At 54.0% G+C, this 5,000-nt stretch overlaps 1 non-coding gene across 1 annotated transcript in view; it reads left to right on the forward strand.

Annotated features, from left to right (window-relative positions):
* Positions 1 to 3,362: 3,362 nt before the first annotated feature.
* LOC124584121 overlaps positions 3,363 to 5,000 on the forward strand; it is a 1,910-nt gene continuing 272 nt past the window's right edge. Inside the window, exon 1 of the ribosomal RNA XR_006974531.1 lies at positions 3,363 to 5,000. This exon is cut by the window's right edge and continues 272 nt beyond it. This is a non-coding gene — a ribosomal RNA (small subunit ribosomal RNA).

The raw sequence follows: 5,000 nt of genomic DNA on the forward strand, positions 1-5,000 counted from the left end.
CCCGTATTGTGCCTTAACCTAACCCGTATTGTGCCTTAACCTAACCCGTATTGTGCCTTAACCTAACCCGTATTGTGCCTTAACCTAACCCGTATTGTGCCTTAACCTAACCCGTATTGTGCCTTAACCTAACCCGTATTGTGCCTTAACCTAACCCGTATTGTGCCTTAACCTAACCCGTATTGTGCCTTAACCTAACCCGTATTGTGCCTTAACCTAACCCGTATTGTGCCTTAACCTAACCCGTATTGTGCCTTAACCTAACCCGTATTGTGCCTTAACCTAACCCGTATTGTGCCTTAACCTAACCCGTATTGTGCCTTAACCTAACCCGTGTTGTGCCTTAACCTAACCCGTGTTGTGCCTTAACCTAACCCGTGTTGTGCCTTAACCTAACCCGTGTTGTGCCTTAACCTAACCCGTGTTGTGCCTTAACCTAACCCGTGTTGTGCCTTAACCTAACCCGTGTTGTACCTTAACCTAACCCGTGTTGTACCTTAACCTAACCCGTGTTGTACCTTAACCTAACCCGTGTTGTACCTTAACCTAACCCGTGTTGTACCTTAACCTAACCCGTGTTGTACCTTAACCTAACCCGTGTTGTACCTTAACCTAACCCGTGTTGTACCTTAACCTAACCCGTGTTGTACCATAACCTAACCCGTGTTGTGCCTTAACCTAACCTATGTTGCGCCTTAACCTAACCTATGTTGCGCCTTAACCTAACCTATGTTGCGCCTTAACCTAACCTATGTTGCGCCTTAACCTAACCCATATTGTACCTTAACCTAACCCATATTGTACCTTAACCTAACCCATATTGTACCTTAACCTAACCCATGTTGCGCCTTAACCTAACCCATGTTGCGCCTTAACCTAACCCATGTTGCGCCTTAACCTAACCCATGTTGCGCCTTAACCTAACCCATGTTGCGCCTTAACCTAACCCATGTTGCGCCTTAACCTAACCCATGTTGCGCCTTAACCTAACCCATGTTGCGCCTTAACCTAACCCATGTTGCGCCTTAACCTAACCCATGTTGCGCCTTAACCTAACCCATGTTGCGCCTTAACCTAACCCATGTTGCGCCTTAACCTAACCCATGTTGCGCCTTAACCTAACCCATGTTGCGCCTCAACCTAACCTATGTTGCGCCTCAACCTAACCTATGTTGCGCCTCAACCCAACACACGTTGGGCCTCAACCCAACACACGTTGGGCCTTAACCCAACACACGTTGGGCCTTAACCCAACACACGTTGGGCCTTAACCCAACACACGTTGGGCCTTAACCCAACACACGTTGGGCCTTAACCCAACACACGTTGGGCCTTAACCCAACACACGTTGGGCCTTAACCCAACACACGTTGGGCCTTAACCCAACACACGTTGGGCCTTAACCCAACACACGTTGGGCCTTAACCCAACACACGTTGGGCCTTAACCCAACACACGTTGGGCCTTAACCCAACACACGTTGGGCCTTAACCCAACACACGTTGGGCCTTAACCCAACACACGTTGGGCCTTAACCCAACACACGTTGGGCCTTAACCCAACACACGTTGGGCCTTAACCCAACACACGTTGGGCCTTAACCCAACACACGTTGGGCCTTAACCCAACACACGTTGGGCCTTAACCCAACACACGTTGGGCCTTAACCTGCTCTGTAATTGTCATACGACGCGTTAAATTAGTGTAGTGTTGCCTAACTGCAACCCCCGCAATATGGTTTGCTACTCGCACTGCCCGGTCCCCAGAGTATCGCTTCATGTGAAACACCTTGCAGCTATACACTGTAATGCGGATGGCAGTAGGACGTACATGCTCAATGCCCTTCGCAGTTGTTCATTGGCATTCGCATGGCGAAGCACAGCCTACGTTGTGGTACGGCTTGTGTCAACTGTCCGCTGATGTTGTACGTCCAAATCACACACTGTACTGCACATTGGTCCTCATGTACTGAATGATACATCGTGGTACATGTGTGACCGTACCACGACTGCGCCAACAACGGCGAACCATACGGTCCAAATATTGTGCACTCAGCTACGTGTCGTCTCCCTATAAGAGCTGGATTGCAGTATGGTATGCCGTGGATGGCGATCAGCATGAGCCGTCTGTTGATGTAGTGGCGCGTGTTGTCAGACGTAGTCGTCTCCTCTCACACACCGTGATAGCATGGTGCACTGCGTTCCACATCTGCGACATGCGACAGAGGCCGGTTGACAGTCGTTCGCGCAATGGACATCGCATACGTACGGGGGCCACCTTCCACGTGTTCGCGAAGCGTGCACATGTTGTTGCGTGTATGTGGGCAGACATAGTGTGTCGTGACACCTGACACAGGCATGCAACAATCGTTGAATTTGCAAATGGCGATGGACGTCTACGTTTGCTGGTGACGTTACGCAAATGAACAACTGGTAAACCGTTGTGGTGCGGTTGTTCTCGCTAGAGGTGAATCAGTGATGGCGACGATCGGTTGAGCTACCAACCGGTTGTTTCAGCGATACCCACCATGCCCACGAACGTGAATGGCATGTGGGTGTGAAGCGATACGCGGCGGTGGCTGGGTGGGACCGTCCCCGGCCGGTGAGGGGGGGCCTCCCGGCGTGCTGGCCGCGCGGTGCGTGGGCGCACGCGCTACAGCCGGCTGGTGGGGGCGGCCAGTGGCAGGCGCGCCGGCCGACGGAGGCGGCAGGCGGCGCAGCTGCGCGCCGGCGCACCCTGCACGCGGCGCCGTGCGGCCAAAGTAGGTCCTCGCGGGCCCGGTGCGAAGCGCGGTGGACATCTGCAGTGTGCTGGTCCGATTGAGGACTGTGTGCGCTGAGGATGCGCCGCCGCCCGGCGCTCGGCGCCGCGACGCCGTCTGCTGCTCGGTCGCCTCTGCGGTTCTCGCAGGTGGATTGTATCGCAGCTGTGCGGACGTGTTGGCGCGTGCGCTGTGCTGGGAGAGTTCGCTTCGGCACCCAAGTGGGGCTTTTGTCCTTCTGTGGCGCTGGCGTTGGAGCTGCCGGCCACCGTAGGTGGCGCGTGTTGTCTCCCGCCGGCAATGCCACGACAGCACGCTCCCGGGCCTCTGTCGGCAGCGGCAAGCTCAGTTGGGAGCACGGGTGGTCGCACCTAAAGCGTCTACTCGCCAAACTCCGGGCGATTGCGCCACTCTCGAACCCGACCAAGTACTTAGGACGGCGCTGCGCGCCGCCGGGACCTGAGAGGGTTTCGAGGTGTATTGTGCAGGGGAGCTCAGCCTCCTCCTGTTTGCAGAATAATTGAGCGGACGCTTGCGTGTTCGCGCGGGCCCCCGGGACACACTCCCGGGCGGCCGGCTGCTCAGCTCTAGTTGACGCAGCTCCCTGGTTGATCCTGCCAGTAGTCATATGCTTGTCTCAAAGATTAAGCCATGCATGTCTCAGTACAAGCCGCATTAAGGTGAAACCGCGAATGGCTCATTAAATCAGTTATGGTTCCTTAGATCGTACCCACGTTACTTGGATAACTGTGGTAATTCTAGAGCTAATACATGCAAACAGAGTCCCGACCAGAGATGGAAGGGACGCTTTTATTAGATCAAAACCAATCGGTCGGCTCGTCCGGTCCGTTTGCCTTGGTGACTCTGAATAACTTTGGGCTGATCGCACGGTCCTCGTACCGGCGACGCATCTTTCAAATGTCTGCCTTATCAACTGTCGATGGTAGGTTCTGCGCCTACCATGGTTGTAACGGGTAACGGGGAATCAGGGTTCGATTCCGGAGAGGGAGCCTGAGAAACGGCTACCACATCCAAGGAAGGCAGCAGGCGCGCAAATTACCCACTCCCGGCACGGGGAGGTAGTGACGAAAAATAACGATACGGGACTCATCCGAGGCCCCGTAATCGGAATGAGTACACTTTAAATCCTTTAACGAGTATCTATTGGAGGGCAAGTCTGGTGCCAGCAGCCGCGGTAATTCCAGCTCCAATAGCGTATATTAAAGTTGTTGCGGTTAAAAAGCTCGTAGTTGGATTTGTGTCCCACGCTGTTGGTTCACCGCCCGTCGGTGTTTAACTGGCATGTATCGTGGGACGTCCTGCCGGTGGGGCGAGCTGAAGGCGTGCGACGCGCCTCGTGCGTGCTCGTGCGTCCCGAGGCGGACCCCGTTGCAATCCTACCAGGGTGCTCTTGAGTGAGTGTCTCGGTGGGCCGGCACGTTTACTTTGAACAAATTAGAGTGCTTAAAGCAGGCAAGCCCGCCTGAATACTGTGTGCATGGAATAATGGAATAGGACCTCGGTTCTATTTTGTTGGTTTTCGGAACCCGAGGTAATGATTAATAGGGACAGGCGGGGGCATTCGTATTGCGACGTTAGAGGTGAAATTCTTGGATCGTCGCAAGACGAACAGAAGCGAAAGCATTTGCCAAGTATGTTTTCATTAATCAAGAACGAAAGTTAGAGGTTCGAAGGCGATCAGATACCGCCCTAGTTCTAACCATAAACGATGCCAGCCAGCGATCCGCCGCAGTTCCTCCGATGACTCGGCGGGCAGCCTCCGGGAAACCAAAGCTTTTGGGTTCCGGGGGAAGTATGGTTGCAAAGCTGAAACTTAAAGGAATTGACGGAAGGGCACCACCAGGAGTGGAGCCTGCGGCTTAATTTGACTCAACACGGGAAACCTCACCAGGCCCGGACACCGGAAGGATTGACAGATTGATAGCTCTTTCTTGATTCGGTGGGTGGTGGTGCATGGCCGTTCTTAGTTGGTGGAGCGATTTGTCTGGTTAATTCCGATAACGAACGAGACTCTAGCCTGCTAACTAGTCGCGTGACATCCTTCGTGCTGTCAGCGATTACTTTTCTTCTTAGAGGGACAGGCGGCTTCTAGCCGCACGAGATTGAGCAATAACAGGTCTGTGATGCCCTTAGATGTTCTGGGCCGCACGCGCGCTACACTGAAGGAATCAGCGTGTCTTCCTAGGCCGAAAGGTCGGGGTAACCCGCTGAACCTCCT

The sequence above is a fragment of the Schistocerca americana genome, unplaced genomic scaffold (assembly GCF_021461395.2).
Source record: "Schistocerca americana isolate TAMUIC-IGC-003095 unplaced genomic scaffold, iqSchAmer2.1 HiC_scaffold_47, whole genome shotgun sequence".
Lineage (NCBI taxonomy): Eukaryota > Metazoa > Arthropoda > Insecta > Orthoptera > Acrididae > Schistocerca > Schistocerca americana.